We start from the raw sequence: 14,810 nt of genomic DNA, 5'->3' as shown, positions 1-14,810 counted from the left end.
ATGCTGGGGGGATGGGGTTAGTCTTCCCACTTTACAGAAGAGGAAATGGAGGCTGAGGGTAGCTGATGGGACTTACCCAGGGTGCTACTGTGAGAATGGAGCTGATACTTGAGCCCAGGCCTGTTGACTCTGAAGCTGGAGTTCTCTCTGCACCAGCTGCCTCCACTCTGGGAGCCCACTGTCCCTGGCGGACAAGTTCTAAAGGGGAATCTACTGCTCCACCAGAGAGTGAGTGTGGATGAGGCTGGGTGGGGGACAGTAGCCCCTGAGTGGTGGTTGGGTGACCGGGTCTCCTCTGGGGCAGGGAAACACTTAACACTCCTATGACTCCCAATAGTTTGAGCCACTGTGTGACCTAAGCCCCAGAAGCAGGGGCTTTGTGCTGGTTTCTGACACCTGCTGGTCTGACCTTCCACCAGGGTTTTTCTGGGGCAGGGAGCTCACCCTCAGAGCTGCATTACTACTTGAAACTTGTGAACGTTGCCTTGCGTGAAAAAAAGGACTTCACAGACAAGGTTAAGATTATCCTAGATTATCTAGGTGAGCCCCATGTAATCATCAGGGTCCTTAAAAGGTGGAAGAGTCAGAGATGTGATGACAGAAACAGGAGAGAGAGAGAGAGAGAGGGAGGGAGGGAGGGAGGAGGGGGAAGAGAGAGAGAGAGGGAGGGAGAGAGGGAGAGAGATGTTGCCTTTGACTTTGAAGATGGAGAAAGAAGGGGGCGAGGAATGCAGGCAGCCTCCAGAAGCCATCAAAGGCAAGGAAATGTTTTCTTCCTAGAGCCTCCAGAATAATGCAATCCTGCTCTCATCCTGATTTTAGTCTAGTGAAACAGCTTTGGACTTCTGACCTTCAGAACTGTAAGATAGTAAGTTTGTGTTGTTTTAAGCCACTAAGGTTGTGGTGATTTGTTATAGCAGCAATAGGACATTAATACTTTCGGTTAATATGATGCCATACATTTGTTTATTTTTATTTTTTTATAATTTATTTCCCACCGATACTGGATTAAAAAATTTAGGCTGTGCTGGGTCTTAGTTGCAGCATGTGGGATCTTTGTTGTGGCATGCATGCAGGATCTAGTTCCCCGACCAGGGATCGAACCTAGGCCCCCTGCATTGGGAGCACAGAGTCTTACCCACTGGACCACCAGGGAAGTCCCACATTTGTTTATTTTTTAATGTTAAACCAACTTGTACTCCTGGGCTAAACCTCATTTGGTCATGGTATATTAGCCATTTTAAATATTGTCAGGTTGGATTCGCTAAAATTTTGTTTAGAATTTCATATCTATGCTCATGAGGGTTGTTGTTTTGTAGTTTTCTTTCTTGTAATGTCTTTGGCTTTGTTATCAATCAGAGTAATGCTGGCCACTTAGAATGAGTTGGAAAGTATTTTTTCCTTTAATTTTCTGGAAGAGTTTTTGTTGAATTGATATTATGGCTTCCTTAAATACTTGCTAGAATTCTCCACTGAAATCATTTGATCCTGTAGTCTTTTTGTTGGTGGGTTTTTAACCATAAATTCTATTTATTTAACAGATATAGGGCTCTTCAGGTTATCTGTTTCTTTTCGAGTGAGCTTTGGTAGCTTGTGTTTCAAGGAATTTGTCCCTTTCATCTAAGTTGTCAAGTTTATTTGCAGAAAACTGTTCATAATATTCCCTTATTCCTTTTAATATTGGTAGAATCTGTAGTGATGTCATTTCTCTCATTCCTGATATTGGTATTTTGTGTCTTTTCTCTTTTTTCCTTATAAGCCTAGCTAGAGATTTTATCAACTTTATTAATTTCTCTAAAGAATCTCTTTTGGGCTTTATTGATATTCTCTCTCTTTTTTTTTTTTGCTTTCTTTTTTGTTGATTTCTGCTCTAATCTTTATTATTTTCTTTCTAATGCTTACTTTGGGTTTAATTTGCTCCCCCCTATTTCTTTGTAAAAATTGAGGTATAATTGACATATAACATTATATTAGTTTCAGGGGTGCAGCATAATGATTAGATTTTTGTATATATTCCAAAATGATCACCACAATAAGTCTAGTTAACATCTGTCACCTTATATAGTTACAAATTTTTTTGTGATAAGAACTTTTAAGATTTACTCTCTTATTTTCAAATATGCAACACAGTATTATTATTATTATTATTATTATTATTATTATTATTTTGATACCAATCACTAGTTTTTATTTCAGGATGATACTAAATTATAACCCTGTTAAACATCTATAGGATATTTTATTTTTGCAAAGACAGGTCCTTAAAAAATACCTGACATCATAATAATATAACACATATCAAAATTAGATTAAAAATATAGGTCATTGCTCTCATTCACTCTGTCCTAGTGTTAAAGATGTTACAAAGATACACAGAATATGGCCTTGCTGTTCTCTTTTGGGGAAGCTATATTCAAGTTGACAAAAAGTACCCCTACATTTACAGACACAGGTGTTGTCAAAGGGGTCTTTCTCTGACTTTAGCAAAGAAAAACAGTCCAAATTGTATTCTTTATACTGCGTGCTTAATTACATCTTGTTTGGCATGTGGTATTATTATTCTCCTACTGGAGTAAGATCCTGCTTTCTCAAAGCCTTTCCCCCAACTTTTCTAGAAATAAAGCTTAAATATCATTTATTTCAAGCCTTCAAAATAAAATGTTATCCTCATATATACATGTACCAGGTTGGTATATTCATATATATCCTATCCAATTGCAGGCTAAGCAAAGACATGCATTTAGAGGTGTATTAATGTATTAAAGCAAACGACAACCCAACTTAATATCAAGAGAAGTTGTGACCTTCCATGTAGTGTTTGATAGAGAAAACACTGATTTTTGACACATTGTCTTATTTTATTCAAATACCAGCATGCTCATACATGGTCCAAGAACACCCAAATAATAAAGCAAATATAATCACATGTTAAAGATTGGTCTTCAAACATCATAGCCAACGATGCCACGCTTGCCTATGATCTCACCAACATAAACCCACATCCACACCTCAGTGGCCGCCAAACCATTCAGTAGAGCTTCCTTAACTGTGAGCTGTTTGAAGCTACTGGTTGGAGCACTACTGACAAATTTTTTCAAGCTCTGAGTAGCTGTAGGGATCTCAGCAGGGATTGGAGGAACCAGCTCAACTTTGGCATAGTGCCAAAATGTGGCCACTCGAGCTTCAAGTAAGTCACAGCAGCGTTGACCAGTGCTAGGGCCTTCTCTGTGAAGTTATGGACAAACTGGGCCATGGTTCTAGGACAGAAAGTCCATTGCCCTCACTGGCTGGCTGAATGTCACCCCATAACACAGTATTATTAATTATAGTCACCATGCTGTACATTACATCCCCAGGACTTATTTATTTTATGGCTGGAAATTTGTCCTTTATGATTCTCTTCACCCATTTCCCCCTCTACCCCTCAGTTTCTTAAGGTAGAAAGTCAATGATCTGAGACCTTTCTTCTTTTCTAGTATCAGCATTTAATGCTATAAAGTTCCTCCTAAGTACTGTTATAGTGGCATACCACTAATTTTGTGTTTTTCTTTTGTGTTGTGTTTTCATTTTCATTTGGTTCAAAATACTTCATAATTTCCCTTTTGATTTCTTCTTTGACTCATGGGTTATTAAAAGTGTGCTATTTAGTTTCCAAGTATTTGGTGATTTTTCTCATATCTTTCTGTTATTGATTTCTAATTTAATTCCATTGTGGTCAGAGAACATTCTTTGTATGACTTGAATCCTTTTAAATTTATACAGACTTGTTTTATGACTCCATCTTTTAAAATTTCCATGGGTACTTGAAACTAATGCACAATCTGATGTTGCTGAGTGGTGTTTTCTATAAATGTCAATTAAGTCAAAGTTGTTTATAGTGTTATTCAAGTCTTCTATATCCTTAGTGATTTTCTCTCTACTTGTTCTAGCAAATGTTGAGAGAAGAATGTTGAAATCTCCAACTATAATTGTGGATTTGTCTGTTTCTCCTTGCAGTTCTATCCCTTTTGGCATCATGTATTTTGAAGCTCTGTTATTAGGTGCATAAACATTTTAGATTTTTATGTCCTCTGTATGAATGGACCCCTTTATTGTTATGGAATGAACTTTATCTCTGGTACTATTTTTGATCTGATAATCTACTTTGTCTGATATTAACACAGCTATGCCAGCTTTCTTTTTTTTAAGTGTCAGCATGGCATACTTTTTATATCCTTTTACTTTCAACTTTTTCACGTCTTTATATTGAACATGTCTTTTTTGAGACAGCCTTTAGTTGGCTCTTGCTTTTTTATCCAATCTGACAGTCTCTGCCTTTTAATTGGAGTGTCTGGGTCACTTACATTTAATGTGATTATTTATGTTGTTAAGCTTAAGTCTGTCATCTTGTTATTTGTTTTATATTTGTCCCACCAGTTCTTTGTTTCTTTTTTAATATTTTTCTTTCTTCTTTTGGATTTTTTTTATGATTCTAATTTATCTCTATTGTTTGTTAGCTAAAACTTTTAGTTTTGTTATTTTAGTCATTATTTTAGGGTTTATAGTATATATCTTTAATTTATAACAGTCGACTTTCAAAGTACCACTTATGTAGAGTGTAAGACTCTTACAAGAGTGTGCTTCCATTTCCTATCTCTCAGCCATTATCTTATTGTTGTCATACATTTAACTTATTCAATATATATATATAATAAACCCCACAATGTACATTGTTGTTGTTTTTGTTTAAATAATCAATTATTTTAAAAAGTGGTTTAAATAATGTTAAAACTCATATATTTCCCTGTGTAGTTACTACTTCTGGTGTTTTTCATTCATTGAATCCATATTTCTATCTGGTATCATTTTCTTCTGACTGAAGGACTTCTTTTAATATTTCTTATAATGAAAGACTATTATTAATGAAATCTTTAAGCTCTTGTATGTCTGAAATAGTCTTTATTTTGTCTTTGTTTTGAAAGATATTTTTGCTTGGTTTAGAATTACAGATTAACCCCACTCTCTTCTTTTGGACACTCCAATTACACATATATTAGGCTGCTTAAAGTTGTCTCACAGGTCATCGATACCCCCTTTAAATTCTTTTTGTTTTTCTTTCTGTGTTTCATTTTGGGTAGTTTCTATTGTTATGTCTTCAAGTTCTTTCATTTTTTTCTTCTGCAATGTCTAATCTGCCATTAATCCCACTCAGTGTATTTTTCACTTCAGATTGTGGTTTTCATCTTTATAAGTTTGATTTGGGTCTTTTTAATATCTTAAATGCTGCCACTTAACAATTTAAGTATATAGACTACAGCTATAATAATGGTTTTAATGTCACTGTCTGCTAATTCTAACATCTGTGTGAGTTCTGGGTCAATTTCAATTGATCAATTTTTCTCTTCATTATGGATCATATTTTCCTGCTTCTTTGCATGCTTGGTAATCTTTGATTAGGTGCCAGACATTGTGATTTTTACCTTTTTGGGTATTTTCACATCCCTTTGGGTACTCCAATTACACACACATTAGGTGTTTTTGTATTCCTGGTTATTTTTGTATTCTTATAAGTGTTCTGAACTCTGTTCTGGAATGCAATTTATTTGCAGGAAGAGTTTGATCCTTTTGGATTTTGCTTTTAATATTTGTCAGGTGGGAACAGAGTAGCATTTAGTCTAGGGATAATTATTCCTCACCGCTGACGCAAGGTTCTTCTGAGTATTCTACCCAGTGCTGCGTGAATTTTGAGGTTTTCTGGTTTTGGTGAGCATAGATGTTATCCCAGGTCCTGTAGGAGTCCTGGATGCCATTCCCTCTAATACCTTTGGACTGTTATTGGCCTGACCCTAGGTATTTTCCTTACACACACCTGCTGATCAGTACTCTGATGAAGACTTAAGGGGGCCCTCTCCAGATCTCCAGGGTTCTCTCTCTATGTGTGTCTCTCCTCTTGAGTACTGTGTCCTGCAAATTCTGGTTATCTTCTTCTCCCTGGTCTCTCGCTCCGCCTCCTCAATTCACAGGGCTTTCCAGGCATCACCTCCAGTCCCATTTTTTTTTCTGCTGCATCCTGGAAACTTTCTCAAGGCAGTAAGCTAAGATGATTTTAAGGCTCACCTTGTTTGCTTCCTGTCTTTTAGGGATACTGTGTTTTCTGATGTCCAGTGTCTTGAAAACTATTGTTCCATCTGTTTTGTAACATTTATTTTTGCTGTTTCAGGTGGAAGGGTAAACTGGTCTCTATTCCCTCATCTTGGATGGAAGCAGAAGTCTCTCCATGCCTTTCAACACCATCTGTATGCTAATGTCTCCCACATTCACCCCTGAACTTCAGAGTCTTATATCCAACTTGGAATAGTCACGGCTAGCACCTCAAACTCACCATGTCCAAAATGGAACTCTTGATTCTCCTCTCACAAATCTCTCCTTTCTGTCTTCCTCATCCCAGGAAATATTCACCCAGATGTTCAGGAAAAAAACCTTGGTCTCATCCTCTTTTCTTCTCTTTCCCTCACATCCTATATCAGTACCTCAGAAACTCATTTAGCCTTGACCTCCAAAATGTATCTCAAATCTGAGACCCTTTCATTACCCCTACTACTGATTAAAGCCACTGTCATTACTCATTTAGAATCTTGCATTAGGCTCCCAACTCCAAACTAACTGCTTTCATTTCTTAACCTCTTACAGTCTATTTTTCCTTCAGCAGCCAGTGAGCCCTTAAAGATGCTAGCCCCATCATGATTGTTCAAAACCCTCCAGTGTCTTCCTAACACTACTTAGGATAAAGCCCAAAGTCCTAATCACGGTGCACAGGACCCTCTAGGATATGACCTCCACCACCTCTCCCACCTCATCTCCCCTCTCTTCCTTGCTCACTCCACTTTGGCCACCCATCTTCTCACTGTTACTGGAACATGCCAAGGACCCCCCTCCTTTAGAGAATACTTCCTTTTTCCTTTGCCTGGAATGCTTTCCCCTGGATAGTTCCCTGTCAATCTCTTCATGGGTCTCAGCTCAAATATCACCTCCTCATAGAGCCCTTTCACAACTATCTGATCTAAGACAGCACCCCTACTGCCTCTCCTCTTATTCTGCTTTATTTTCCATCATAGAACTTATTCCCACCTGACACCCTGCATATTTATTTGTTCATGTGCTTATCATCCCTTTCCCTCAGGAGAATGCAGGCTTCACAAGGGCAGGGACTATATCCTGGTCACTCTTGGGTTATCTATGCCTAGAAGAGTGCCTGGCATATGGTAGATGCTCAATGAAGCAGATTGAATGAATGAGTGCTCTTCTTGGCCACTAGGTACAACCTACTTGCTGTGTGACTGTGGACAGGCCTTTACTATCTCAGGGCATGTCCTCTTCTAGTTGGCACGGGCCCACTGACTGAAAGTCAGCTCCCCAGCCCCTCACTGTGCACTGTGCCAGATGAGTCCTGGGCTTTGCCCTTCAATTCCACACCCCACTGGAGGGGGCTGGGCCAGGCGTTCTCCGTCCGAGCTTGATGGCTCCAAGCTTTGGATTGCCATGATCACCACCAGGGGGCGCTCGATGCTGAGATTGTGGACCAGGGGCTCTGTAGCTCCTGTTTGGGTTGGTAGAAGTCACTGTGATTGACCATCATTTACGACCCTTGTATGTAGGTGGTGTAAGTGTGTGTAGGGAGTGGGAAGGCACTTCTAGGAGCCCTGACTCCGGGGGCTCAGGGTATGGAGTCAACTCGTGCTGCTCACCCTCTCATGGCTCCCACCTAGATAGAGACAGACCCCAGGAAATGATTCACCTGTGTCTTCCTGGGAAGGAAAGAAAGAAGTGGGCTCACTAGGATGGAAACTGGGTGGGGGCGTTCAGTGGCTTCTCACATATCCTGGACCCCAAATCACCTTGTGGCTTTGGACAAGTCAACCCTTTGGCATCACTGAGCAGGATGACCCTATTATTCTTGGGGTCACTCCAAGGAGTCAGAAACCTGGCAAACCTGTCTTAGCCCTTGGCCTCCTCCAGGGCTGAGCCCTTTGCTGCCCCTCCTCAGGTTGGGGAAGGCCCCGCCCTGGACTCCAGATTGTCCCTCAGACTCCTGAGGCTCAGAGAGTAGGAAAGACAGTTTGAAGTCACACATCAGCATATGGTACGCTTGGTTACACTGCATCCTCTGTTTTGGGTGCGCCCAATGCCGCCTCGGGCCATTCCCTTTCCCGAGAGTTCTCTCCTCCAGCTCAAACACAGCCTCCGAGCCTTTGCACTTGCTGTTCCCTCTGTCTGGCATGTCTTACCCTCAGATTTTCATGGGGCTGGTTCCTTCCTGTCATTCAGGTGACAGGCCAGATGTCACATCCTCAGAGAGGACTTCCCGGACCACACCTGGTCCCTCTCTATCTCACCCGCTTGTTTTATTTCTCCTAGAGCACTTATGACCTTCTGAAATTAGACAATTTCCTGGTTTATGGTTTGCACTCCGTCTCCCCTGTCAGAATGAAAGTGCCACCAGAGCAGGGACCTTGCCTGACTTGTTCCCTGATGGGCCCCGTCTCTCACATGGCACACAGCAGGAGGTGCCCTATGGACATTACTGAATGAGTGAACAAGGAGGGTGGAGAGTTGCCTGTCAGTCACACAGGTCTCCAGACAATAGTGCAGAGTCACGCTGACCCCTCCCTGGAGGCCCCAGGCTATGCGACACTCTGGGGCTGATATGCCCGTTCTTCTCTGGACGTCTTACTTCCCCATCTGCTCCTCCTTGAGTGAGCATGCTCCTCAGACAGGAAGTAATGGAGTGTTTGATTTAAGAATCAAAGCCAAGAAAGGGCAGGAGGAAGGAAGGGAGCAGTGGACCCCTAGTGGGGTCCAGCCCCTGGTGTTCTGGGGAGGGGAGCCCAGGAATGACAGAGATGCTGGATACCTTTGCTTTTCCAAACTCAGGCTAAGTGTGTGGATAGGTTTCCGACCATGCTGACTGCCCTGTGTCACAGTGTGTGTTCTCTGTCAGGAGGCTGCAGAGGGCACCTCCTTTACTGTGCGAGTCTGAGGTGCCCCTGAGAGCCCTCCCAGTGCCGTGAGCTGTCTTGCAAGATGGCTTGGTGACTGGGTGGAGAGCAGACGATGCAGCTGGAGATCCCGTCATGCTTTGGGCCAAGAAGATCTGAATTAGAGTTCTGGCTCAGTCACTTCCGTGCTGTGCGACCTTGGGCAAGCAACTTCCTCTCTCTGAGCTAGGAAGAAATGAAGTCTGCTTTCTGGGACTGGCTCTGGAACTCTACCATCCAGGCCCAGGCTTTTGTATCTGGGTTTCCTGGCCATCATTCTTTCTTTCTTTCTTTCTTTTTTTAAATTGAATTTTAGTTGATTTACAATATTGTGTTAGTTTCAGGGGTACAGTAAAGTGATTCAGTTGTACATATATATATTTTTCTTCAGGTTATTTCCCATTATAGTTTAATACAAGGTATTGAATATTTTTCCCTGTGCTATACAGTAAATCCTTGTTGCTTATCTATTTTATGTGTAGTAGTGTGTATCTGTTGATCTCATACTCCTAATTTATCCCTTTCTCCATCCCTTACCCCTTTGGTAAATATAAGTTTGTTTTCTATGTCTGTAAGTCTGTTTCTGTTTTGTATATAGATACATTAGTATTATTTTTTAGATTCCACATATAAGTGATATCATATAATACTTGTCTTTCTCTGTCTGACTTTTTTTAGTATGACATTCTCTAGGTGCATCCATGTTGCTGCAAATGGCATTATTTCATTCTTTTTTATGGCTGAGTAATATTCCACTGTATACGTATATCTGGCCATCTTTCAATACCCAGCATAAAAGGGTACCTCTTCTGCGAAGCCACCCCACCCCCACCTGGGGACGCAGGTTCTTCTTGTCCTGGAGTCACCCTGTTCTGCCTATTTCTATAGCATGATGGCATTGTCTGTATAGATCTCTGTCCCCTTCCCACTAGACCAGAGCCCCTTGTGGGCAGGCCTGGGGCTTGATTCATTTCTGCATCCCTCACGCCCAGCGTCGGGACAGGCACACCACAGATATGATACTATTTCTTACCCATTTTAGACATGAACAAACAGGCTCAGAGAGGTCAAGTGACTTGCTTGAAGTCACACGGCACACAAGTGGCAAAGCTGGTGGTGTGCTGGTCAATATGCTCTCCAAACAAAAAAAAGCCTCAGTCTGTCATACTTGTCGATTTCTATGGTGTAGACACACCCACGGAATTTCAAGCTACCAATATGCATCACTGAACATGAGGTTGGGAAGAGATGTTCACAACTGGCTCTTGTGAGCGGGGATGAGCCAGCTTCAGTACATCACGGGGCAAAGCTGGGATTCCAACCCAGGCCTGTTTGATGCTGATCAGTGGGCATTCTATTCTAGATTCCTAAAATCTGGTATTACGTGAAAAAAACCCCAAGGTACATAAGGGTGTATATCAAGGGGGAAAAAGAGTATATATACTATAAAAGAATGTGTGTATATGGATATATATATTTGTTTGTGTGTATGAATCTTGAAGGATTTGCCAGAAACTAATAACAGTGGTTTTTGCCAAGGAGGGGTACTGGGTGGTGGGGAGACAGGGTGGGAGAGAGATTTACTCTGGGTACCCTTTATACTCTAAATTTTGAACCATGTGAGTATATTAACTATTCAAAAAAATCCCCAAATAAATAAACAAACAACAAATCCAAACCAGCAATCAACCACAAACAGATGCTGGGCCTGCAGCTCTTTGCCAGGCATGTCTGTGGGCCTGGAGCGGGGCAGGGTGTGCTGAATGGCTTGGTTGGGGCTGCCCACTGGACCACACTGTCTTTTGGCAGCCCTTGGCCTGTGACCCAAGGCTGGCGTGGGAGGTGGGGAGGCCACTGTCTTCCCGGAGCGTGAGGGATGGGTGCACTTGTTTTAATTCTCGCCCATGCAGCTTGGTCACTGAGACCATGGCACTGCATTCTAAACTAAATTAGAAATTTAACAAACCTTATAAATCCTCCCCAGCCTGAGCCTTGTAAATCTCCAGAGCAGGGCAGGCTTAGCACTTATCCATCTCTGGCTTAATGACCTCCCCGGCCCAGCCTGGGAATGATTCAGGGCTTGTGACAGGTCTAATTAGTGCACACAGACTGCATCCCGGGCAAGGTGAGGAGGAAGAGTGAGCCTGGTCCTGGCCCCAGGGGTGTTAGGGAGGTGAGACGTAGCCCTTGTCCAGTCTGGACTTCGGAGATCTGGTACGCGGGGGGAGGGGGTAAGGAGGGAGTGGCAAGTGCCTGCTTAACCTTCATTGTTAATGCAGCCCTGCTGGTGGTGTGTCTCGCGCATGTCATTACTTGGGGAAGGCAGTTGTATGATGTGCCCCTCGTAACATTATTGCATCAAGAGCCATGTGGGACCCACGGAGTCTCCTGGCAAGGCAGCACGTTTGTGGGCAGATCTGAGGCTGTGTTGGTAGCCTGTGTTATGGGTGTGGGAGGTTTTGAGGGTGGGCTCTGGTCTCCCAGTGCCTGAAGGAATTGTGTTCTAGAGCAACACATGTGCAATAAGAGGGTGTCCAGAGAGCCCCATTTTTCAGGGTGTACATCTCAGTGAGAAGATGGATTTTTCCAACCAAGCTGACTGTCCTTGTGAGGTAGTGAGCTCCCCGTCAGTAGATAGACAGCACAGGATCCTCTACCATTAATGGAACCCGAGCTGTGTGCCAGGCCCTTTACACATCATCTGATGCCATCTTCGGGCCCCCACCTCACAGATGAGGAAACTGACGTGCAGAGAGGTTATGAAACATGTCCAGGTCATTCAGAACAGGATTTGAATGCTGGCTTGCTTGGCTTTAGAACTTGTGGCTCCCCTGCTGTACCTCCTCGCTGTCTGCTGAAGATGTGCCCTTCAGGCTGCTCCTCACCTAAGGCACGCTCATGATGATTCTGGGCACAAAATGATGAAAGGCCCCAGAGCCACAGTCTCCTTGGCAACAAGGGCTGCCTTTGACAGGCTCTTCCACCACGTTCCACGCTGGGCTGGGAAGCTGTGGGTGCTCTCTCTCCTTCCTCTCTTTCGCTCATTTGCTCATTTTTGTGTCCTCTCCCAGCCTCCTCTGGCCTCTCTCTGGCCCCAATTCCCAGCACCTGCTGAGTTATTTGCTGGGAGTTGGGGGTGGGGTTGGTCTGAGCTTTCCCCTTTTACCCATCACCCCTACTGCTCAGATGCAGGAAGCAGGGCTGGCACTGTTACCTGGGGGGCATCCGCTCTCACCCCACCAGCCCTTCTGAGCTCCTCTCTGCCCTGACCCCAGAGCAGTCACCAGGAGGAGGCCGCCTGGGTAATTGGTTCCATCTGAGCCCCATCCTCAGTGGCGCGAAAGGGAGAGTTATAAATATTTTTATCCATAACTCACGAGGAATAAAAATTTCATTACGCTGGAAAATTTAAATTTCATAAGAAATAAATATTAATCTTGGAGAGTGACTTTTGTGGGAAGTTAACTTTCAAATATCGTGAATCTGGAGGTGCCTGGAGTCTGGGAGGGAGGGGGAAGCCCCCAGTTTGGGCTCCTGGTCTGGGGTGGGGGTCTCCACTCCTGAGACTGAGGGCCCACGGACTCAGATCTCCACCCAGGGTAGAGCCCACCCTCAGCCCCCTCGCTCTCTTCAATGACAATTGATTATCTAGCACATCCAGACAGTTTAATGGTGCTGGGGCACCACAGGAAAGGAGATAGATGCTCCTCACGTGTAGCGTAAGGTGATGTGGAGGCGGACAAATGAATAACCGCCAGCACCACCAGCACCACCACCCAATTAGAACCCCTCTACTGGGCACAAGTGCCCCTGCCCCCTGCTAGGTTTTATTTTATTATTATTGTTATTGTACTTAAAACAATTCAAGTATAACATACACACAGAAAGATGCACAAAGCATAAGCACGCAGCTCAATGAATGATGACAATGTATAGGAAGGCACCTTGCCCAGGTCAAGGAATCCAACTTCGGCTCGTGTGCTGGGCATTTGGGGGAGGGGAAGGCCCTGCCTGGAGGACCTTGGCAGACTGCTTGATGGATGATTCTTGCTGCCTGACTAGGGAGAGAACGATTTGGGAGTAGGGTGGCCTAATACATACTGAACGTTTATCACGTGCCAGGCCCCGTTCTATGTGCTTTATGGGTATTCCTTTAACCCTGACAGAACCCCACGAAGTAAGTGCTGTTATCACCTCATTTTATTGATGAAAAAACAGAAGCACAGAGAGGTTAAGTAACGAATCCAAAGTCACACAGCTGGTGGGAGGCATAGCCAGGTTAGACCTGAGTCCCCTGGCTTAGAGCCTCCAGGCTCTTCTGAGATGAGAGAGCCCAGTCTCGGCCCCAGGAGGCCTGGGTTCTAGTGTCCTCTGGAACCTCTGCAAACCTTTTGATGTTTCACACCTGCTGTGTGACCTCAGGCAAGTCTCTCAACCTCTCTGAACTTCAGGTTCCTCTTTTGAGAAATAGGGATAAAAGCCCCACTTTGTGCTGCCCAGGGTTTGTATGGGGCGAGGAAGAGGTGGCAGAGGCAGATGTTGTAACCCTGACCACAGGGATGAAGCTCATCCTAAATATGAGCCCTTCTGGCCCACGTGCTGATGGGGTTACACCGAGTGCGCTATGTGTCTCATTCACTCCCTGCTGCAAGCCACCTCACTGTGAGGCAGGCCCTCTTGTATTCCCATCTGATGGGTGAGGAGCCTGAGGAGGGTGGAGTGGTCAGAAATGCTGCCTGTGGGGCGTGGCAGGGGCAGCGGGTTGCTGCTCCAAGCAGGGAAGTGAGGGCAGGATTTGGGACCTGCATTTAGGAGGGGGTCCCACATGAGCAGAGGTGAGGAGGTCGGTGTGTGCAGGCTGTGTGAGGGGCTGGGAGGGCTGGCTGGGTCCTGAGCCGCTCACCTCAACCGCTTCCGCATTCCGCAGATGGGAGAGCTGAGGTCATCCTGAGCTGGGGCTGCAGACCCTGGGTCTGGGGCTGTGCTACACTTGGGGCAGTGGGGGTGGGAACTTGGACTTGAGCCTGGCAAGCAAAGTCCTTGGCTCTTGAGCCTGACACCAATGCTGAAGGGGACAGCTGGGCCTAAGTTCCAGCTTGGGGCAGTGGGGTGGTGCCCAGAGGGCCTTGTCCTGCAGTTGACACCGATGTGGCTGGCTGGGACAACCATGGCCCACGTGTGGCAAGGAGAGCCCAGAGGAGGCTGGAGCCCAAGGGTATAATTTCCCCCTTTATGATTCTCCAAAGAGGTGGGTGACAGAGACCTACAACTCTCCAGGGGACCAGATGGACCAGATCTCCCTTAATATTGGAAAATACCCTGAATTCCTACTTGGCTGGCCCAGGACCTTGAATGGGGGACTTTGGGCAGCGGTTGGGAAATTCACCTTCTGTAGCAAAAATGCTTCATTCTCCCCCCAGAACCACCCCCCCCAAGTGTACACATTCTCACGTGTTCAAATGTGGACATGCGTGTTGACACAGACACGTGTGCACACACAGATGCGAATACACAGGCGCCGACGCAACCATAGATAGATCCCTAGTTGTTCGTGTATCCCCAGAATCCACCCTCCCGGCAGCGTTCTGCTGATGGAATGCTGTAATATTTTTCTATTAAATGTTGCATTTGTCGTGCCTTTTAGTAGCTCCCCTCATTAAAAATGATATTATCCCCATAAATAAGCCAGCACCTGAGAAGAGTGCCCGACTCCATTTCTCTTCCTAATTGAGACACTTAGCTTTGATTTGCACATCGGCACATACCGAGCGGATTAATTTTCAATTAATGCTCCTG

At 44.5% G+C, this 14,810-nt stretch overlaps 1 pseudogene across 1 annotated transcript; it reads right to left on the bottom strand.

The window, feature by feature from the left end:
• Positions 1-428: 428 nt before the first annotated feature.
• LOC309661153 (ATP synthase subunit g, mitochondrial pseudogene) lies at positions 429-5,306 on the bottom strand (annotated as a pseudogene). The gene has a single exon. The product of its transcript is annotated as an ATP synthase subunit g, mitochondrial pseudogene (transcript).
• Between the last annotated feature and the right edge of the window lie 9,504 nt (positions 5,307-14,810).

The sequence above is a fragment of the Balaenoptera physalus genome, assembly GCF_965194825.1.
Source record: "Balaenoptera physalus genome assembly, chromosome: 1".
Lineage (NCBI taxonomy): Eukaryota > Metazoa > Chordata > Mammalia > Artiodactyla > Balaenopteridae > Balaenoptera > Balaenoptera physalus.
This window is presented reverse-complemented; position numbering and strand designations above follow the sequence as displayed.